The following is a 22,823-nucleotide window of genomic DNA, read 5'->3' as shown; positions in this document are numbered from 1 at the left end:
GCAGATCCGAATGGGGTTCTAAATGCAGAGGTAACATGGCCATATTGATTCCAGAACCATCGCATTTATAGACTAAATGCAGAGGTGACATGGCCATCTCGATTCCCTAACCATCGCATTTATAGACTTGGTTTTGTTTTGTTTTTGGGTTTTTTTTGTTTGTCATATTCTGAAAATGGATCCTCAGATTCTGTATAATACCCATCAGAACTTCATCTTTAAAAAGATGTCTGGTTTTGAAATTTATTTGAAACCACAAAGGATTTGGAAGAATAAACTAAGGAAAATCTTAAAGGAACTGATGAAATTGTCTGTCATTAACCCACTCATAAAGATGGAGCCCCCAGTGACCTAAATGCCTTTCAAAGGCCTTTATTCTTCCACATCAACCTTGCCACACTGAGGACTGAACTTCCAACACAACAGCCTTTGCGAGGTACACTCAGATCACAGCAAGCACACACCCAACATGGCAGGAGTGAAGATATCCTAAAGCACACATCCACTCAACTGTTGATTACTGAGACAATGAGCTCTAAAGGAATTGGCATTTCCCAAGAGTCCCATTCTAAGGAACCAAATCCTGAGACCTTGACACCAGTCAGAGAGGAGCTCGTCTCCTGGAACAAGACTGCACAGTACGCTGATGGATCACGACAGACTGAGAGCCAGCAGAAGTCCATGATGGGTCAGTGATGGGTGGGACTACATCCTGACTAGAAATACCCAGTGATGTGCACCATGTACCCTCTATTTAAACCTCATGTCAGAACTCCAGATGTGGATTTAGAGCACCACTGGGCCTCCTTACTTGTTCTTCTCAGTATGAATGCACTGAATAAATCTTTTTCTGCTCGTTACTATTACCCACCTATTGGTGGCTTGGCCTTGCTTGTTAGAGCTGCCAGGGTCCAGGCTCTGACCCTAAAAACTTCAGTAGCAGTATCAAGACACTCAGTAGAGAAAAACAGTATTCTCCATAAATTGTGCTTAGACAACTGGATATCCACATGCAAAAGAATTGAGATTGGAATTTTGCCTTACAATATGCAAAACTCAACCAAAATGGATAAAATATTTAAATCTAAGAGCTAAAATTATAAAACTTTTAGGAAAAAGCATAGTGATAAATCTTTGTGGCTTTGACTTAGTATCGGATCCCTACATATGATAGGGAAAGCACACATTTAATTTCAGTGGACTCTGAAAATTTATATGTCAAGTGAGGCTCTCCTCCCTCCCCCTCCCACACACAGAGAGAAGTGGGGGAGGGAGAGAGAGAGAGAGGAGAGAGAGAGAGAGAGAATATCTTTTTGTGCCTTGGAAGATGTTGAGATCAACTGGAGAAGCAGAGGCTTCTGGGAGAGGAAAGCCCTTGGCATTAATCTCCTTTGGCATGCCTTCAGCCTTGGTTAGAGCAGCAGCTGACAGAAAGATGTATCTTCCCTTGTCCCATCCACTTCTGCTCCTAGTCGGACCTCCTGCTCTCCCAGGGGCCTTTCCAGGTTGAGTGGGAGACGCGAGCCATAGTTCTACCCAGAAAGACCTCCAGATGGTGCTTTAAACTCACCAGTGACTACCTCGGCTTAAGCAACAGGCCACTGGAAAAGGCTCAAGGAAAAACAGCCAGTCTCTTTGCTTGGTCCTGGACACCCCCAGAGGAGCCTAAGGTGGTGCAGTCAACACATGAATGAGATGCCATAGCAGTTTTTCTCAGGTCTGGACAACTCTTAAGAGTTGTCTCACTCAGCAGGCAGAGGCAGGCGGATCTCTGTGAGTTCGAGAGCAGCCTGGTCTACAGAGTGAGTTCCAGGATAGCCAGGGCTACTCATAAAACAAAGAAACAAACAAATAAATAAAAATAAAGGTTGTCTCATTCAAAACCAATCTCCAATAAATAAAACAAGACTGACATGTTAAACTAAAGTAGTTGTTTTTGTATGTGTTGAGCAGTGTTGACATGGGAAGGACATAAGAAGAGTGGAGAGGAAGTAAACCGGTTGCTAGGGATCAAGTCGTGTGTCTACTGTATGAAGGAGCCTGAACTTTTTATCTTTAAGAAAGTGCCTCCCAGCCGGGCGGTGGTGGCGCACGCCTTTAATCCCAGCACTCGGGAGGCAGAGGCAGGTGGATCTCTGTGAGTTCAAGACCAGCCTGGTCTACAAGAGCTAGTTCCAGAACAGGCTCCAAAACCACAGAGAAACCCTGTCTCGAAACCCTCCCCCCCCCAAAAAAAAAAAAACAAAGTGCCTCCCAAACTTTATCATTAAAGTTCCCCTAAAGACGGGACAATATCGTATGAAGAACATCTTAGCGGAGACCCCAGATTTCCTTAAAAGTCTTCAAAATCATGTTGTTTTGCACTCTACTACATGTGTCGTTTCAATGTAAAAAATATTATTAGCCAGCAGGTGGTGGTGAACGCCTTTGATCCCAGCACTCAGGAGGCAGAGGCAGGTAGATCCCTCTGAGTTTGAGGTCATCCTGGTCTACAGAGAGAGTTCCAGGACAGCCAGAGCTGCACAGAGAATCCCTATCTCAAAAATAAACAAAAAGATATTGTTGTTCTTACTTTCTAGACAAAGCAAAAACCCGGAGAAAGCACTATTCTATAGCTCTTCCATCCTAAGTAATTATATGAATTTCCCACAGGTCAGTTTGTGAGGGAAAGCCCTGGGGATTTAAAGCTAGGGCTCTGTGAAAGGCTTTAGCTTGCGGAAAGAGCCCCAAGCAATGGTGTTAAGGGTGGATAAGAAATGGAGATACTGACAGAGAGGATAGGTGTGAGATAATGCCACTCCTAGGTCGGAGATGGTCCTGGTGAGAGAGATAAAGGAGGTAACAAACAGATGTGAGCGACATTTCAGAAGTAGAACTGACTATAATAGAAAATCGTCCTGGGGGTTGGAGAAGGGGTGGGTTAGGATTGTGCCCAGGTTTTTGGACCCCATCAACAACATTAGGACTAGGATGGGTATCGGTGAGTGGGAGGGGAATTATATTTCGCTTAAGCATACTGAGTGTTTTTTTTATGTCAGGGCTGCCTAGAAAGTCTAAGACTTGGGAGAACCAAAAGGATGGAGTCCCCCAAGTACAGAAGTCACGGGACACGATGAGGTCATTTAGGGAATGTGTATGGAGAGGAGGAAGCAGACAGGACTCTAGAACAGGGGGACTTACTGTTGGAGAGGGTAGAGTTTCAGTTTTACAAGATGTTTACAAGGGTTCTTCTGATGAGTGGGGGTGATGGGAACCAGGGAGACCACCCAGTGTTTGGGAGACATTATGGGACAAGGTAGAATGAAAAAAAGAAATGTCAAAAATGTCACGAGAGAGCAAATGGGCAATGAAAGAAAACATGAACACATTGTATTCCATGATTTTTTTTTTTTTTTTGGTTTTTCGAGACAGGGTTTCTCTGTGGTTTTTGGAGCCTGTCCTCGAACTAGCTCTGTAGACCAGGCTGGTCTCGAACTCACAGAGATCTGCCTGCTTCTGCCTCCCGAGTGCTGGGATTGGATTAAAGGCGTGCGCCACCACCGCCTGGCCCATGATCATTTTTTAAAAAAACTGGTGCATTAAGAAAAACAGTATCAACAGAGTGAAAAGGAAACCATAGAATGAGAGAAATTATTTGCAATTTACATATCTGATAAGAGATCAATTCCCAGAAAACATTCTGAATACTAAACACCAGGGAAAAAATAATCACAATTTAAAAATGGGAAAGAGAGACAACTCAGTGGTGGCTCACGCCTTTAGTCCCAGCACGGGAGGCAGAAGCAGGACGATCTCAGTGAGTTTGAGGCCAGCCTGGTCTACAAAGCAAGTTCCAGAACAATCAGGACTGTTGCACAGAGAAACCTTGTCTCGAAAAACAAACAACAACAAAGATGGGAAAAAGAATTCTAGAAGACATTTCTCCGCCCCATCCACAATGAACAAGTAGCCAGTAGAATACAAAATAGTCTCAAAGTTAAAGGCAAAACCAAATTACAATGTGATTCCAGCTCATAGACATTATGACAACTATCAAAAAGCAGAAAATGACAAATGTCTCCTCTAAAAACAGAACTACCCTGTGTTTCAACAATTCCACTTCTGAGTATATACCCCAAGGAATTTAAAACAAGGTCTCAAAGAGATATTTGTGTGCCCACGCTTAAAGTAGCATACAACACACTAGCCCAAAGGTGGGTCCAAGCAAAGGGTTCACTGACGGGCGAAAGGATCAGTAAAATGTTATATGAACATACATTGTCATTATCATTCGGCCTTTGTACTGAGGACAGCCTATGTGACACAGGCCTGTAGGCCAGCATTCGGGAGGCAGAGGCAGGAACATCAAGAGTTCAAGGCCAGCTTCAACTGCATAGGGAGTTTAATCAGGCTACTTACAACTTTATTCCAAAATAAGTAAAGCCAGGCAGTAGTGGCACATGCCTTTAATCCCAGCACTTGGGAGGCAGAGGCAGCAGGGGATCTGTGAGCTCAAGGCCAGCCTGGTCTACAAAGTGAGTTCCAGGACAGCCAGGGCTACACAGAGAAACTCTGTCTCAAAAAAAAAAAAAAAAAAAAAAAAAAAAAAAAAAAAAAAAAAAAAAAAAAAAAAAAAAAACCTAAATAGACAAATAAAGGATGTATCTGTCATAAATTGAGCATAAAGATAAGTTATCTGGGCTGAAGAGATCTCAATCAGGAAAGTGCTTGACCAGTAAGACAAGGACCTGAATTCCATAACCAGAACCCACATTAAAACAAAATAACAACAAAACCAAATGTGGTGGTTCGCACGTACAACCCCCGTGCTGAAAAGACGGGTGGATCCCTGTGTCGCTGGCCAGCCTAGCCTGTGTGTCAAGTTTTAGCTCAGAGAAACATCTTGCTTTTAATTTGAAAAATGTGAACCAGGCCAAGAGAACAATTCCCAAGGTTGTTCTCCCGCACACACACCTCCACACACACAAAATCTTAGGAAAGAATTATAACCCACTGGGCAAAAAAAAAATCTATATCCACATTTGTGTAAGTAAATGGAGCAATGGCAATACTGAACTGGTAGTGTGTCGCTGAATTTCAGTCACTGTGGAACAGTAACTGTGATCTACACCTTCGCCTTCCTTCCTCTTTGAAATGAGGCTGTCTGTGTCAACTATCCCACGTCTAGACTACCACTGTATGTTGACTATGTAAGAGGCAGGCGATGAGGTTTTTGACTTCATCCAAAAACTAATGGATGGACTGGTACCCAGGATTTGTAACCAGAATCCAGGACCAGAGGAGCCATATACACACTGGGACCTGATTCAGATGATGAGATCTGTCATTGGGCTGCTGGAATGAGACTTGAAGGTCTTGAGGGAAGAGATGGGTGAGTTTTGTAAACAGATGTCCAGATGTGACAAATGACACTTCCCACGCTAGTAGCATCAACATAGCTCCCATTCATATAAATGTATTGGACTTCAGTTCATAAATGCCTGCCACACAAGCTTGGGGATCCAGGTTTGATCTCCAATACCCAAGTAAAAGCTGGACATGATGGCATGAGTCTGTAATTCCAGTGCTGGGGATGGTGGAGACATGGGTCCTTGAAGCTTATTGACAATTAGTTTAGAAAATCAGTGAGCTCCAGTGGGGCCAGTGAGAGATCCTGCCTCAAAAACTAAGGTAGAAGCTGGATGTGGTGGTTCAAACCTTTAATCCCAGCATTGGAGAGCAGAGGCATTTAGATCTCTATACATAATAAGTTCTAGGCTAGTCAGGGCTATATAGTGAGACCCTGTCTCAAATAATTAGGGAGGGAGGGAGGAAAGGAGAGAGGGAGGGATGGACAGAGGGAGGGAGGGAGGGAGGGAGGGAGGGAGCAATCAGATACTGATATTGACCTCAGCCCTACACACACACACACACACACACACACACACACATACTCACACAAACACATATGAAAAAAATTGTTGCATACTTTGCTATATGACTTTGATCTTTCTTCCACTGAAACATGAGATCTATGCTCCCCACCTTGCAATTCTGTTTTTGGTTTCTTTGTTTGTTTGTTTTTATTTTTTAATGTCACATAAATTCATAGTTTATTAGTCAAGATTTTTTAAGATTTATTTATTATCTATATTTGTTGTGTCTGCATACATGCCTACTCACTAGAAGAGGGCACCAGACCTCTTTACAGATGGTTGTGAGTCATCATGTGGTTGCTAGGAATTGAACTCAGGACCACTGAAAGAGCAGCCAGAAGCCAGTGCTCTTAACCTCTGAGCCATCTCTCCAGCCCTGTTTTTATTTTTTAAATCAACAGGACATGACTCAAGTATAGGATTTTGAAGCTAGGTAATAAAAAGGGATTTCATTTTTCTTTGCATTGGAACATCTACTCTTGGAACCTTCAACTACCACGTGAGTAGCCCAATTGCCCTGAAGCTACAAGATGGTAGGAAAGCCAAAAATCTAGGAGATACCATGAAGGCAGGAGGTCGTCCAGGAAGCCCCTAATGTTTAAGCCCCAGCCACCATTTGACTGCAATGACACTAGAGACATCCAAAGGAGGTTGCCCTAAACTCCCAGCCCACAGAAATTAAGATAATGAAATGATTGTTTACACCATAGAAGTTATGGCGATTCACTATGTAAAAACAAACAAGCAAACCTTCAAGTGTTAAGGTGGGGAGACTCTGGAAGACGGGGTAAGTAGAGTGTGCTATAGCTCCTCTTGCCTCCCGTGTGATGAGAGCTGCTGACTTAGAACCTTTCATCTCGGGATTACACAGGCTGTCTGCACCACTCAGGTCTGTACCTGCAAACACAGGGCTGCAATAGAACTTCACAAGGAAGCAAAGTGCTCTGGGCCTGAAATCTCATCCTCGCTTTCCTAGCATCCAGACACCTTGTAGGTGCAGTCGGGAACCACATCGGGTTTCCAGTTCTGCGGCCAGGGGCAAATGTAAACTGGTACCTGCATTTCTAGTGGGAAGTATTTGACAGATTTCCTGAAAGTTCCTTTAGATGGGAAGGGGGATGAAGGACTGGTTCACTACATGCCAGGTTTTGTAGTTTTATTTTGTTTTCTCCTTACTCTCCTCTACCTCCTCTTTTCCCTGAGTAAACAGACCTGTTTGGGGTGCTTTGACATCAGTAGTCCTTGGGCGGTATTCATGAGAGCAAGAAACGGAGATTTATAGGAGAAAATTAGACCTCAAAAGCGACTTTTAAGTCACTCAAAGAGAACATAACATCTCTGGTGTGTCAACATGTCCAGAAGAATTCACTGATGTTCACCAAAGGGGTGTGATGAGAATAGTCCTGTGTTCATATAGAGGGTGACTGAAGTCAAGGAGGGGAGGAGGATGTCTTCAGCCAGTATGGACATACACCTCACGAGAAATGCCTGTAACTGTAGAAGGGAGGACTGCAAAAGGTGAGGATTCGGGATATAGAAAACACCAGAGTCTTGGTTAGTAGATGACGAGAGCCTTGGCAGCAAGATCAAAAGGTAAGGGTGTGGGCTAGCTAAAATAGTACCATCCGTAGTCTACAAAATATGTGCATAGACAATGAGGAAGATGTGGACTGAGAGCCTGAGGGAGTGGGGCCAGAGAAAGTGAGGGAAAATGAAGCCTTTGTCTTCGCGTGAGCCAATGACATACACACTCCTCTGTGTGTCACACTCTGTGCGAGATGCAGAGGAGGCTGATGAATAAGACAGAATTCCTGCCCACCCGGACACGTAGTCTGACGGGGGAGACAGAAGCGTAAACAAAGGATGTTACTGTCAGATGTGTGTAACAAAGGAAGCGTGTGTGAGGTGGGTTCAGGGGTTACCACAAGGCATCCATGGGAGTCAGGGCTGGGTGTGGAAGAGATGGGGAGACAAGCCAATGAACGACATCTCGTTGAAGCTGGGCATAACAAACCTGAAGAGAACAGTGTGAGTCAAGGGACTGCAGGCATTGGGAGGAAGATGCTTCCAAAACCTAGGCTGTCCATCAGAGCAGACTTGAAACAAGGAATTTGGCAACATGAATGGGTATGTCAATGAAGGATCTAGTTGTGAAGAGAAGAATACACACTGGCGTGGCGGCCAGGGGAAGGAACAAGAGCTGTTGTCAAGTGCACTGGAAGAGGACTACATGGCTGGTGGACACTCAAGGGATAGCTGATCAGAGATGGTAAGGTCAAGGCCACCAGGCTACAGAAAAGAGCCCCTGTCTTTTGTTTTTGTTTTGTTGTTGTTTAGAGAGGATATCACTCAGTAGCCTAGGAATGACTTTGAACTTTTGGCAACCCTCCTGCCTCCACCTCCCAAGTTCTAGAATCATAGGTGTGAGCCTGTAATTTACCAGGCTGGGAGGACCTGTCTCAAACAACAACGGCAAATAAACAAACCCTCGGATATGTGTATAAATGCCATTCTGTTAGCTCGACTTCGGGGTAAAGGTGCAGGTTTCCTCGCGGGAGGCTAAAAGGGATGCTTGGCTGAGGGAGTGGAAAACTACACGCCATTGAAGATTAGAGTAACAGACTGCAATTGGAAGGCAGAAAGCAAGAAAGGCCATTACAACCGGCTTCACTCCTCCAATATCAGCGAAAGAGAAGAAATAGACTCTTCTTTTGCCTTTGCTGAAGCAGTAAGAAAGAACCCATCATCCCGCCACTACGGAATCAGAAGTAAAGGTTTTTCTTTGACTAGACAGGGTGGAGGAATTGTTACCCTGTTGCTAAGGAAAAAGGAAGGGGCTGTTCCCAGTTGCCATGGTGACAAGGTAAGAGCGTTCCCTCGGTACTGTCGTACGTTTTCCTGGCGGTTTCTTGTCCTTGTTGCTATGGCGATCTAGAGCGATTGTTCTCGTCTCCCGCACCTCCCGCCGCCGTTGCCAGGACGAGTTAGAGGTAGGGGTTGTCCGCCTCTCGCCGCCCGGTTGCCGTGGAAACGGCGGGTGCTCTGGCCCCGCCCATCTCGGGCTGACAGCGGCGGCCGCATCGCGCCTGCGCACTGCTCTCTTACCCCCGCAGTCTCTGTGCGTTGAAGCCGGAGACCGCGGCGGCCTCTGCTAGGACCCTCCGCCCCGGAGCCTCCGGCCGGAGCCGCAGCCTCTGTCGCAGCGTCCCCGCCGCCCATCCCCTCCCCTGCCGCCTCCACCGGAGCCGCCTCGCGCACTGTGAGTCGGGGCCGAGGCCACGGTCGCCGTGGGGCTGAGTCAGCGGGAGGCCCGGGCCGGGCTGGGGGAGGGGAACCGGGCTCCCCATCTCCGCTGGCCCCCACCCCCACTCCCACCCGTGTCCCATTCCACCGGTCTTCGGCCCTCGGTGGCCTCCAGGGCCAGGCCTCCCCAGCCACTCCTCCTACCCTGCCCTCCTTCCTTTCTCCGTCCCTCCGAACCTCGGGGTTCTTCCCCTCTGGATGTGGCGCTGTGGCACCTTTGCCCGTGGCCTTGTATTTTCTCCCAAACTCCCTCCTGCCTGCCCTTGTCCCTTGTCCCTTCTCTTTACTCCGGGGCCTGACGTCTCCCGGCCTCTAGTTTCCCCAAGTGACATTCCAGAAAAAGAGTGACAAGTGAGACAGGCAGTGGAGACTTGGGGGAGGGGGGGGCATTGTATCTGTCCAAACCTTGGGACCCTAGGAACCAACTCACCTACCCTCTTCTGACCCACTCCTGACCCTCTCCTGACGGATTTGGTTTAGGAAAGCAGGTCTGGATAGTTCTAAGTAGCTGCAGAGAGCCGGCGCGGCTTTCCGAATAGCTTTTTGCTAAGAGGGGACAGGCTACTGTGTGATCAGCTACTGTTGGGTGCACGGGGCTCGTGCATGGTGGCCTTTTAGTGCGCTGAGCCACTGCCCTGGCCACAGGGAAGCAAAGGGAGGGGGGCATGGTTGGTTTGGGAGTTTAAGCTCATGTGCTTCCGGTGCGTTTTTAGAGTCACATTACATCCTTGGTATATGTGAAGTATATGTGAAGACCAGCCTGTAATACCTACTGCAAGTGCTTGCTGTGTGAGGGGTTTGGGCAGGACTTGATTTCCGATACGTGTAAAATTGGTGAAGTAACCAAGCAGGCAATAGTGGGTTTTGACGGCGGCGTGAGCAGAGTTGGGAGGAGGGGCGGTCGTGAGTCCTCATGAGTTGCTGGGAGACCCGTATTCCTGCCTCCTGCAGCCCTGAGTCTCAGCGGGGGCCCATGACTCCTAGGATTCCCAGGGTTGCCTTTGCCACCCACCCACTTGCCCATCTTGCCATACCTAGTGTTGAAATAGAGTCCCAAGCTATTTTCCTTTTTTTTTTTCCAGCAAGAAACTCAGCTGAAGTTCTGTTTTTGTGCTGGTAGCCAGAAAGTTCCTCATAGACATGCCTCAACTCGAGGGCTCCTAACTATTGTGTGTACCTCATTGCCAGCCTCTTTTCATTCCCTCCCAGATTTCAGTGTAGTGTTAGAAAAGGCGTGTAACTGTAAGGCAGTTCTAATGAATAAGAGGCTTTGGATTTCTTTTCTTTTTTCTTTTTCTTTTCTTTTCTTTCTTTCTTTCTTTTTTTTTTTTTAACTCCAGGCTACAAAGGGCATGGTCTACTAAAACCCTGGGTGAAAGACCCACTCATCAGGTGTTTCAGGAGTTGGAAACAAGGGTTTTGCTCCCGGGCCTGCTCACTCATGGCCTATTGGCAGCCTCCTCAGGGCCACTCCCTGCCCCCATGCCCATCAGATTCATTTGCAGCAGCAAACACGGCTGTCGCTCTAGTTTTAAGCACAGAGGTGGAGTTGAGGAAAATGACAGCCCCCATCCAACAGTGGCGTGTGTTCTGTCTCGGATGCCAGTCTGGGGTTTGGTGGGACGCACCTGCCTGTGGTGCAGTGGGAACTCTGGGGCCTGGGAGTTACATTCCTTCTTGTGGTCCCTCTGTGTCGCATAGCTTGCCTAAATACCCGAGGAGGGCAGGCAGAGACAGCTGTGCTGGAGAGCTGTGCTTCCTGGACTGAGTGTATTTTGGGAATCAGTGTTATTACTGGGGTGGATGGGGGTGAATTAAGCAAGGAAATGTGTCAAGGATAAAGCGATGAGGGGAGTGTGAAGTGCGGTGTTCCCTTTGCAGTCTGCTACGGGATAGAACATCAGCGTGGCTTTTATACGGGTTGATTTGCCTTTGAAATCCTAGCAGTGTTTTATGAGATAATGACTGGATGCTTTATAAACTGATCCTCTTAAGAAACATGGCTGAGACCTTTTTCACACACCTCTCCAACTGCTATTGAAGGTGATTGTTAAGATCAGGGAGCGGGGCATGATTTGGACCAAGTCAGACCTAAAGCTGTGTGACGAATGTTAAATGGTTTTATAGGAGTGTATTTCCTTGATCTTGAGACAAGCCTGTAATTTACCAACAGCTTTTAGGTAAAGTGTGTGTGTGTGTGTAGATTCTGAGCTACATCCTAGTTTCAGAAGCAGGAGTTATCAAGCCTTGAAGGAGATATTTGTGTGTCTTCGAGTTAGAATGGTGTTTTGTTTTTTGTGAAGATGCCAGGACTGCCCCACCTGAGTGCATTCATTGTCAAGATAGGTGTCTTCAAGCCCATGCTCCTTGTGGGCTTAGATGATTAACCTGACTTAGGTATGCTAGTAGTGTATTGTTTTGTTTAGTTTTTGTTTTTCGAGACAAGGTTTCTCTGTGTGTCTTTGACTGTCCCGGAACTCACTCAGTGGACCAGGCTGGCCTCAAACTCACCAAGATCCATCTGCCTCTGCCTCCCGAATGCTTGCTAGTAGATATTGAACAAACCGAAGTTCCCAGATGGGAGTCCAACTCAGGGCAATAATATAGTACTCTCCAGAAATTTAGCAAACAGCTGGAAGCAAACATCTTATGAATTAGCCCTGAATATAATAAGCAAGTAGCGTTTTCCAGAAGTTGAGTAGAAAATATAGGTGTTTTTCATATATTCATTTTACAAGAAGCACGTGCTCCAGTTCATTTGTAGGCATGTTTGTGAGGGTGCCAGACATATGTTCCTCTCCTTGTAGCATGTTAGAAATGATAGGACCAAAGATGTCATAATGTTCTTATCTCCGTGTTTTGACATGAGACACTAAGAAGTGATTTGCCCCAAGGTGACTCAACTAGTGTAGAAAGTATGTGAAAACTGTCCCCGTGTACAGTGTGTGAGTGGCGTTGGCGGCTCCCTGTGTCTGAGTCAGGAGCGTTTCCAGACTAGGGCTACGCTGCACCACCACACTGCTGCGTCTGTCACGTTTAATAGTACAAAGGGCTTTAATAAAAATAATTTAGTGGTCTCTAATTATCCCTGTAGACAAAGGCTTCTTTTATTGTCTGAGATGTTGCAAGGCCAGGCAAAATTTAATGTCCAAGTGTCTAATTAAATATTTATTCTTGCCACCTTAAAAATAATAATTTTTCCTCACGTGTTCCAACTTCGGGAGGCCTTCGTTTTTACAATATGCATCACCTAACAGAAAGCAGTGTGAAGCTGGGTGTTGAAGTCTTCTCTGCCCATCCGTGAGCTGCTGCATTCTGGAAAGCAAGGAGGAGAGAGCAGAAATGGGGCTGGGGCTGAGAGTGGGAGCCAGCGTGAGAGGCAGCTTCAGGGCCACCTTCCAGCTCTCAAGTGCAGCGTTTCATAGGTCCTGGGAGCCACGTGGTGTTCTCATCCCCAGCCTTTGGAAACTGAGTTGATCTGGCCTCTCAGATATATATATATCTGAGCACATATCCTAGTCTTTCTACTTCTAGCTTTGTGACATTGAGCAGGTTATGTAACTGCTGAGTGTCAGTTTTCTCGTCTGTAAACCTGGACGGTGGCCGTCCCCACAGTCCTCTGTAAACCTGGACGGTGGCCGTCCCCCAGAGCTGTTAGAGGATGCTAGTAAGCAAAGCTTGTAGAGTAGCTGCTTTATGGCTTATTTACATTTACTGGTGCTTTAAGTTTAAAAATAATATCTCCAAGTTTGTCAAGACAAATCCTGAGCTAATACTAAAGCCCCATTCCTCAGGAGCCTTCCTAGTATGTTCAGTGAGAACAAAGATTTGTTCCATGAAAAACTGAGACTTGTAGTGTTATTTCAACTGCCAAATGAGAGAGCATGTATATGAAATGGTCCTTTGTCTCTGCATTCAGCTGACTTGGTTGTCTGACAAAATGACCAGGCATGAGCAGTTGGACTGGAGCAGAGCACAGGCTGGGTGACTTGGTGTGGCGTGGAGTTGCTCCGTCCTTCTGCTGGGGAAGCTAGTCAGAAGAACAATCTTTTATTTTTTTAACATTTATTTATTTTTTGTGCATTGGTGTTTTTCCCTGCATGTATGTTTGTGTGAGGGCATCAGGTCCCCTGGAACCGAAGTTACAGACAGTTGTAAGCTGCCATGTGGGTGCTGGGAATTGAACCTGGTCCTCTGGAAGAGCAGCCAGTGCTCTTAACCCCTGAGCCATTTCTCCAGCACCCCCCACCCCAGGGATGACCTTAATTTGAAATAGAAAAGCTGAAGAGGGCTGGCGTATTAGTAAGCCTCACATGATCATTGTCGTTTGCTTCTTCTACTGTCAGGGGTGCACCTTGAACCCTGACTTTGTTCAGATCAGTTTCTCTACTTGTGAGATACAGAGGCCGTGGGAAAGGAGCCCCTCCTCCCCAGAGGTGACCCTCCTCCCTGAGTGAGGAGAAGAAATGGGCGGCCTTCTGGATGGAGCAATTACAGAACGGTTACCAGGGAATTAGTCGGGTGGCCAGACCCAGGTGGATCTAAATCCCTAGATCAAGTTCGTGTCCATCTGCAGGCCTCTAAAGACGAGCTCTGTAGTAGGTAGAGAGGCCCTAGTACGCGCAGCGTCCGGTTTGATTCCCAGCACTGCGGATAAACTTCGACAGTACCTACTTCTCACGGGAGAAGTGGGATTTGGGAGTAGAGATGGGGAAAGGAGACCAAAGGGGAACTTTTGTTTCCTGTGCTTCAGTCTTTGACCTGTTGGGAGATACACTGTTTTGTGCAGGGAGCTCAGTAAACACGTTTTAATATAACCCCAGTTGGAGGATTCAGTGATGGAGCAGATAGCACTAAATTGCTTCCTTCCGCAGACCAAGCCAGTGTCTAAACCAGGCGCTTGAGGAAGGAAGGGCCCTCTGAAGTGGCTGCTTCCCTGGCGGCCAAGAATGCTTAGTGAAATACCTACCTGTCAGTTCTTTGTCCCTTCATGCCCCTTTTGGAGGATAGTCCCCCTGTCTTGATTATCTGAAGCAAGCAGTACTTCCTAATAAGCTAATTTAATTTCAACTATTGACAAAAGTGGCATCTGCCCATGTGACCTTTACAACAAATCTGTAAGGTAGACATGGTGCTGCCCATGGAATCCCAGCACTTGGGATAACGTAGGCTACATAGTGAATCTGAGTCTCAGATAATGACAAGATATTAAGTCTTGTGCTACTCATCTCAAAAGAGCTTGAAGCTTAAGGATCCTACCACAGAGTGGGTACACTCTGTATTGGTAGCTGCAATCTAAATCAGGCCTGGCTGGTCTTTTAACACAATATTGACAGATTCTGTTAGAAATGACGAATAAGGGGCTGGAGAGATGACTCAGCAGTTAAGAGCACTTGCTGTTCCTGTACAGGACCTGGGCTCAGTTCCTAGCACCGACATGTTGGCTCACGACCATCTGTAGGCACTCATATGGTGCACATACATGCAGGCGAAACACTCAAGCACAAAAGATAAGTAAACCTAAAAAGAAAGGAGGATGAGGAAATGGCCATTACAGTGTGATAAGAGTTCACTAAGTGATGCTGAATTTTTAATTTTGTCATCAGTTGGCCTGTTGTCTCTTTCAACCAGATGTCTTGTTGAGTACAGAAAGATGACACGCTTATCAGTCGGGCATAAGCTTTGGGTACTTACCCAAAAGTAACATGGATCACGCTGGGTAATTTACAACCCATCACCCAATCTTTCCTTTGGCTAAGACAAATCTGCATGGTAGCTGGCCAGGGTTGGTGAGACATCCTACAGCCAAGGGTGGATTTTCCCTAGTGTGAAGTTGGCTGGTCAATTGCCACACACTAGATCATGTTTTCAGTAACACCATTGCCCTACCAACTTTGCTGAGCTGACTAGATGTTGTTTCCCAACTCCTTATCATAACATCTGTGTCCTACGCTCTGGATGCTTCATTTCTCACAAGTAAATAAGGACTTAGCCCATCTCAAATGTTTGTACTCCACACAAAATGTTTTCATGAAACTATTACCTATATATAGGAAATACATACTACTTATATAATATCATTAAAATAGCTGAGCAAAAAGCATGACTCCTAATCTGTCTAGTAGTTCAGACAGACATATGTACACACACATACACACACACATATAGCCTTAAAAGGAAACATATCCTTAGACCATAAATTGCCATTTTCAGACTATTTAGGACCTTTGGTGCATTTAAAAATATATGGATTTTTATTAATACATTATTAATAATATAAAATATTTAAAACAGCCAGAATTGTTGCCCTGGAAGTGCTGGGCATGGTGGCCCATACCTTTAATCCCAACATTTGGGCAGCAGAGTCAGGCAAATCTCTGTGGGTTCAAGGCCTACCTGGTCTATGTATTGGTCTATACATAGTTCCAGGCTAGCCAGGACTATAGTGTGAGACCTTGCCTCAATCTCCCCACCCCCAAATGTAAGTAAAACAACCAGAAGTGTTAAACACTGAGGACTGGGTCAGGTTCGCAGAAATAAAATACTGCATAGGCTTTAAAAACATTTGGTTAATACTGAAGCCAGGAATAGTGGCACATGTCTATAATCCTAGCACTCAAGAGCCTGAGGCGAGGAGCTCCAAGTGCAAGGCCAGCCTGGGCTGGACACCAAGTCCCTGGCCTCCTCAGCCACTGCACATACGTGGAATATACACATACATGCAGACCAGGCACCCTTACACACAAAATAAAAATAAGCTTTTTTAAAACGTGGATCTTAAAATAGCCTTATTTCCTTTTAACTTTTGCTGTCTAAATTTATCAGCTGCCACAGCCCCGACCTCTGTTTTGGGTGGCCTGCCTTCTCCCATGCCTCTCTAGATTCTCTGAATTGCCAGCTCCCCAGTGCTCTGGGCCTTCCTGTAGGCTTTCCCTTGTGTTGAGAGTACATATTCCCATTTGAACTGCTTTCAGTCTATGCTCAGGCCTTCATAGCCCCCTTCTTTTCTCTGTCCTTGGTCCCATTTTGTTTGCCCACCAGCTCAGAGATCCTTTCTCTTCCAGGGATGGATGTGGATGTCTAGGTTAAGCTTTTGCCAGTAGTGGAGTTTGTTCATCTTGAAATGCTAGGAAAGGGACACTTGTAACCTCCTCCTCCTGGGGATCGGACCCACGCGAAGTGAAGGGACATATGGCCCGGCACACAGCTTGGCCTGTGCTGCAATCAGTGTTTGCTAAACGGGGTCTGTCTCTGTTTCTGAGTGGTTTTGACTACCCAAACACTCATCCCAGATGGGACAGATGCAAGCCCTGCTGACTGCCTTTATTAGTGAACAAGTCTCTGGTTATGTCTGGCTGGAAAGACTCCACTAACAAGTGATTGTTGAACAAGCAGTCACCTTATCTAGAGGGCATTGTTGTCCTGGTTACCTCGTAACATGATATAATTATAATATAATGCCCTGTTGGCCTTGTAGTGCTGTTTCCTGGCTGGTAAGAAGTGATATCTTAGCTGCTTTTGAGTCAGCAAGATCATAGTTAGGGTTGATATGTGTGTGTTGCCATGTGGAAGAGGCAGGTCTGGGAGCCCTAGATGAAATTCAATATTCCTTCTCGTATGAGGAGTGTTGTGCTGAGGGCTTATCTCCAGGGCTGAGAAATGTACCTTGTAGCCAAACTTCCCTGTAGCACCAGACTCTTGGCCACTAGCCAGCCCTCATCCCCTTCCTTGTGGGTTAGTGCCGTCTGTCAAGCTCTCGGGTTTTGTCTCAACTTGTTCTGATTTTCGGTAGGTAGAGTTCACAGCTGGAAACTTGCCCTTTGGGTGTCACATTCAGACCCGTAAGCGACAGGACTGTGGCTACCGAGATGTGATGTGCTGGCCCCAAAATAGCAAGCTACGGTGTTTTGAGACAACCGATAAGACTTGTACTCCCCAAGAAGTAGAGTTTCCAGGTTTATAGGTTAGTTTTAGGATTGCACATGTTGTCTTCATGAGGCCATGGTGTAAGTAGAGTCAGCAGGTACTTGTCAAGTGTTTCTCTGACTTGCATACGTGATTGCTATGTGTTGATGTGGTCCAGCTAGCTTTCAGTTAGACTTTAGCGTTACAGTGATTTTGGAGAGGTCTTTACATATTTAATGACATAAAGAAGATGCACTAGAATCAACCATCTGTATCTATAGATTTAACCAACCAAAAAGCAAAACTTGAGTTTGGCATGTGCTGAGAGTCTGTGCTGAATCCGTGTGAGGTGCTGTGTAGTCACTGTGTTAGGTATTACAGGTAATCCTCTTGTGTCCTCCTGCATCATCCCCTTGACCCTGACCCTGATTTAAAGTATAAGGGAGATGGCTATACCTAGGCTGTGTGCAGGTCCTAGGTTATCTTTTAGAAGAACTGAGCATAAGACTTCAGCATCCATTGGAAGACCCTGGAGCCAGTCTCCTATGAAATTATGTACCAAGGGACATTTATATTTGGAGACATTCATTTAGTACAAAGGAGAAAGAGCGCAGAAAAGAACTGTTTTTGAGAGACCAGGGAAGGGATGCCTTCAGAGGCGAGGGCTCTTCTCCCTCTGAGACTGGTGGAGGAGTGGGGAGACAGCTCTTTCTGCCCAATAGGTAAAGTTCAGGGAAGATGGCTGGCTTCCTGGTAAGAAATGCCCTTCCCTTCTTCTGAAACTTGACTGTCAAGGCTGCCTGCTAAAGAGGAATGGGGTGTGGGGGGGGGGGGGGGGGGTTGGTGGTGGGAGATCGAGGTCTTGAAGACCTGAATTAACCACAGTGAAGATTTAGCCTGGACATTTGGAGATGAATAAAAGTCTTATTGTTCAGGGGCAAGGGCCTATTTGGGCATATGAATTCATAATGGGCCAGGTCTCCTTGCTGGACCAGAGACACAAGCAAGGAGGAGGGGCACCCGGGTTGGGGTTTGACATTTTCTAGGCAGGAATTCTGAGGAGGCAGAGTTTAGAATGGCTATGAAGCAGCCGGGCCAGAAAGGAGTGATCCCGATTTAAGCAGAGATGGCTGCCCACCAGAAAGTGGGAGCAGAGTGCAGGCCCCAATGAGAGCAGAAGACAGGTTTGCAATGAGGGATGAGCCATGAGGAGGCCAGGAGGTCTTCACTGGAGCTCTAAGTTCTATTGCAGCTGCCTTTACCTTTGCTTACCATTATTCAGTACTTGGAATTGTTTTAAGTGGACATATAGAACCAGCCACATCTGTAGTAGCTAAAATCTCAAGAGAAGACCTGGGCTTTCGTGGTCCAGCTGGCTTGCTTGGACACTGATAAGGGAGGCGTGATGAGGGAGACAGAAGCAGATCGCGGAGTCTGGCTCTACAAGTTGTCAGAACTGGGAGGAGCCTCTCTTGTCAGCTAATGGCTCTGCCGTCCCTGCTTGTCACCACTACAGAGGCGCCCAGCCATTAGCCCTTATCTGCCTGCACACAGGGTTTAAGCTTGAGGCACTGACGATCCTGGAGGCTCCAGAGCTGTATCTTAGACATGCAGTTGTGTGGCCCAGGCTGTTTCCCGTCCTCTGCCCACATGCCCTTCCAAGCCAGTCAGTCCTTCCTGGCCTTTGTCAGGGAAGAAGACGACTTCTGTGTCCTCAAGACTGATGCCGCCCCTTGCTAGAAGTGTAGTTTCCTCCCTTAGCCATCGCCTGAGCTGGGTGCTTTGTGCAGTGCAGAAACTGGACAATTTTATGTCCAGAAATCCTTCTTTTCTCTCCTGTTTTCAGTCCTAGCCTAAGGCCCTTGCCTCCGCTGACCCCTCTGTCCCCATGTCCTCCTAGAGAGTCTACTTTGACCCTGAACCTGGCCGACATCCTGCTAGACTCAGATTACTCTCATGCTGGACGACTGAAGGCATTTGCCAGCTAGTGCTCTGAACTAGTCACAGGGCTGATGACCCTGGACACACAGGGCGGAAACCTGAGGGAGGTCAGGTGCGAGTGTGGGGAGCTGGCAGAGCGGGCTGCCTCCAGTCCTGGGCTCTAAACCTAACCTAACCCTTGCCTGGATGCTGTGACCATACCCCTCCCTGAAAGCCAGGGCCCAAGCAGGAGCCTGGATCCCAGCCAGTCCCCACAGGAAGGAACAAACAGCCTGCACAGGCCTCAAGCCAGGTGGGTAGAGCGGAGGCACATTGTTGTACCCGGAGAATCAAATGGGCTCTTTGTAAACAGTCTTGTGCCCATTTTCTTCCCCTTTCTCCCACCATGCCTGGAAGAGAATCATTAGTGCTCGGCTCATGATTGGGTAAATCAAGGGAAGGATGACAGCTCAGGGACTGCAGTGGTGAACCTGGAGCTGGAGTTAGGAGACTTTGAGGAAGTCATATCTCTTTGATCTCGGTTTCTCTTCCTGTACCATGAGGGCGACCTGGTACAGGACACATCCTTCCCTGACTGTGTAAACCTCCTCTGTCCTGGCCTAACTGCTGTGCCCCCAGCAGCATTCTGCGACTCCTACCCTGTTCTCCTGGAGTTTAGGGTTCCTGGGTTACCTTTCTGTCCCTATGACAGAATCCTGAAAATCAATTTAGGAGAAGAAAAATATACATTTTAGCTCATGGGTTCCAGAAGTTTTTGGTCTATTGTCAACTGTCTTCATTGTTCTGGGCCTGCGGCAGGAAGAGCAGCCTGGCTGGGCGTGTGTGGTAGGGCAGAGCTGCTCACCTGTGATGGCCAGGAAGAAGTGGGGGGAAGAGGAAGGGCAGGGAGAATATCCCCAGTGACCTAACTTCCTCCTGATAAGTCCCACCACCTAAGGATCCCACCACCTCCCAGTAGGACCACAGTGTGACAACCAGCCCTTAATATATGGGACTTTAGGGGAGATTCCCAGATCCAAACTACAGTGGCCTCCATGATAGGCTTTTCCAGGTGGTGGGTCACAGTCATTAGCAGCTGAGAGCAGTTAATTGGGCGTATAGTCACTGTTTTTAAAATGAACAAGCCAGGGACTGAGGATATACCCCAACTGACAGAGTGTTCCAGCCCCTGCACCAGCTGGGCATGGTGGTACCTGCCTATCATCCTACTGCTGAGGAGGTGGAGAGGCAGGAGGATCAGAAGTTTAAGGTCATCCTTGTCTGAGGCCAGCCTGGGCTACGTGAGACATGTTCCCTCACCTCCCCCAAGAAGGAACAGATCAGAAAATACCGACAACAATTGCTTATGATACGAATAAGAATGTTTTAATGAATCATTTGTTATTACATACATCTCTGTCCATATGTTTATATATATGTTAAATTATAAAATGCATTTTTATAAGTAGATTAAAGGCCTATGTTTTAGAGATCTTCTTTCCCAGTACTTGTCCTTTTTGATATTTAATTTGCTATGGCAATAGCTTATAATTATCTCGAGTTATGGGTGTGATTTATCATAACTAACAGGCTCCTTGAGGCAAAGACCAAGACTAACTCACTCATCCACATAAGACTTGATGGTAATTTGGATGTGTCCTTATTTTGTGTTGGTGTGTATATGTATGTATGAATGTATGTGTGGTCTGCATGTATGTAGTATTGTACATATCTGAATACGTACGTGCAGGGCCGGAGGAGCCTGTCAGTCCCCTCCTCCATTGCTCTTCGCCTTCTTTCCTTGAGACAGGGTCTTGCGCTGAACCTGGAATCAGATGGGCACCAGCAAGCCCCGGAGACACTCCTCCTGTCTTTGCCTGACACAGCCCTGGGGTTACAGATGCTCATACTCAGGTTTCTGTGTGGTTCTGAGGATTCAGAACCTTATAAGGACTCAGGTCCTTTTACTTGCATACCAAGGACTACCCTGTCTTCTAGTGATAGGTTGGGATCAGCATGTCAGTGCCTTCTGGCCTTCAGGTTTATGCTGTGTTGTCTTTCCTTAGTCCTGGAGTCAGCACAGTAACTGTGAGGACAGAGGGAAAGCCTCACTATGTACGCAATGGACAGTAACACGGGGGAAGCAGCCTTTCCGCTTCTCCATCCTCAGTCGGGAATGACGCTAGAAAGTCCCCGCACCAGGCTGTTGGAGGCAGGAGGCCAGCTAAGACACCCCTGAGCACCTCGGGTCCAGCTTTTTCAGAGCAGCTGCTTCCCTTCCCCTCAGGCCCTTCCTGCTGTTGGGGTCTCAAGGACTGAGGTTCCCATCAGTTTCTGCCGCATGCGCAGCTTTTCCTCTAGAGAACTCCATTTCTGCACTGTAACATGAAGGTCCTGCTTACTGGGGTTTCTATCCCACCAGGTACCCCACAGTGGGCAAGCCCCAAAGAAAATCACACAGAGATCTCTATAAGTTATAAAGCTGATTGACCCATTAGCTCAGGCTACATATTAACTCTTGTAGCTTATATTAACATGGTTCGGTACCTTTCTCAGCAGGGCAGCTCACATCTTGCTTCTTCGGAGTCTGGCCAGGAGTGGGAGGAATCAACTTCCTCCTTCTCAGAATTCTCCTGTTCTCATTGCATCATTTCTACTTCCTGTCTGGTTTTCCTGCCTATTCTTCCTGCCTGGCCAATCAGCATTTATTTAAAACATGATTGACAGATTACAGACAATTCTCCCGCACCACTGCACCATCGCTTCATCTTGTCCTGGTAATGTCTGCACCCGTGTGTCTGCTTTTTCAGGAGCTGAAGGAGAAAAAAGACTACTCTCAAAAGCACTATGATTTTGCCCATGTTTTGAGAGAAACTTCCAAGAATACCAGAGGTGAAAGTTCTCCGTAACCTTGTCCCCAGAGAGTCACTGCCACTATTTAGTTGAGCAGTCCCCTTTTCTGCACACACTAATGTGACTAGTTTGTCTGTTTATTCAAGGCAGGGTCTCACTATGTAGCATTGGCTGTTCTGGAACTCATACTGTAGACCAGCCTGCTTCTGCCTCACAAGTGCTAGAATTAAAGGCATGTACCACCATGTCTGGCTTTAATATGTTTGTTTGTTTGTTTGTTTGTTTGTTTTTTAACAAACAAAGCAGCAACTTGAGGGGCTGGAGAGATGACTCAGAGGATGAGAGCCCTGCTGCTCTGTAGTGGACCCAGGCTCAGTTCCTAGGACCCACATGGTGGCTCACAATCACCTGTAACTCCAGTTCCCGGGAAAATGGTGCCCTTTCTGGGTTCCACAGGTACTAGATATGAATATGGTACACATACACGAAAGCAAACACTCAAGCACATAAAATAAAAGTTAAAAAAAATTGAGATCTTACTAATTTTCTTTCATAGAAAAATCAAGAGAGGTAAAAACTCCTTAGGCTGGGTGTAGTCCCAACACTTAAGAAAATGAGGCTAGAGGATTGTGATCTAGGCTAGCCTGGGGCTACACAAGATCATGTGTCAAAAAACTCAGAGAGTTGGGTGGTAGTGGCACATGCCTTTACTCCCAGCACTCAGGAGGCAGAGACAGGCAGATCTCTTTGAGTCTGAAGTACAGAGTGAGTTCCAGGACAGGCTCCAAAGCAACAGAAACCAAAAAAACAAAACAAAAAACAAACAAGCAAACCCCCCCCCCCCCCCAAAAAAAAAAAACCAAGCACCTCAGAAGGAAAAGAAAATTAGAACCATTTTTAATTATACTACCGAGAAGTGGTCCTAAG

The 22,823-nt window shown here is 46.6% G+C and overlaps 1 protein-coding gene across 2 annotated transcripts in view; it reads left to right on the top strand.

Moving 5' to 3' along the window:
* The first annotated feature begins 9,010 nt into the window (after positions 1-9,010).
* LOC121439773 (microtubule-associated protein RP/EB family member 3) overlaps positions 9,011-22,823 on the top strand; it is a 51,867-nt gene continuing 38,054 nt past the window's right edge. For both annotated transcript variants that reach the window (XM_041640404.1, XM_041640403.1), the window contains exon 1: positions 9,011-9,174. The gene's annotated coding sequence lies outside the window, so the exon portion shown is untranslated. The remainder of the gene's footprint in view (positions 9,175-22,823) is intronic.

This window comes from Microtus oregoni, unplaced genomic scaffold (assembly GCF_018167655.1).
Source record: "Microtus oregoni isolate MIOR12 unplaced genomic scaffold, Mior012 000062F_ref0000492, whole genome shotgun sequence".
In the NCBI taxonomy this organism is placed as follows: domain Eukaryota; kingdom Metazoa; phylum Chordata; class Mammalia; order Rodentia; family Cricetidae; genus Microtus; species Microtus oregoni.
Note: the sequence above shows the minus strand (reverse complement) of the source record. Positions and strands in the feature narration are given on the sequence as shown.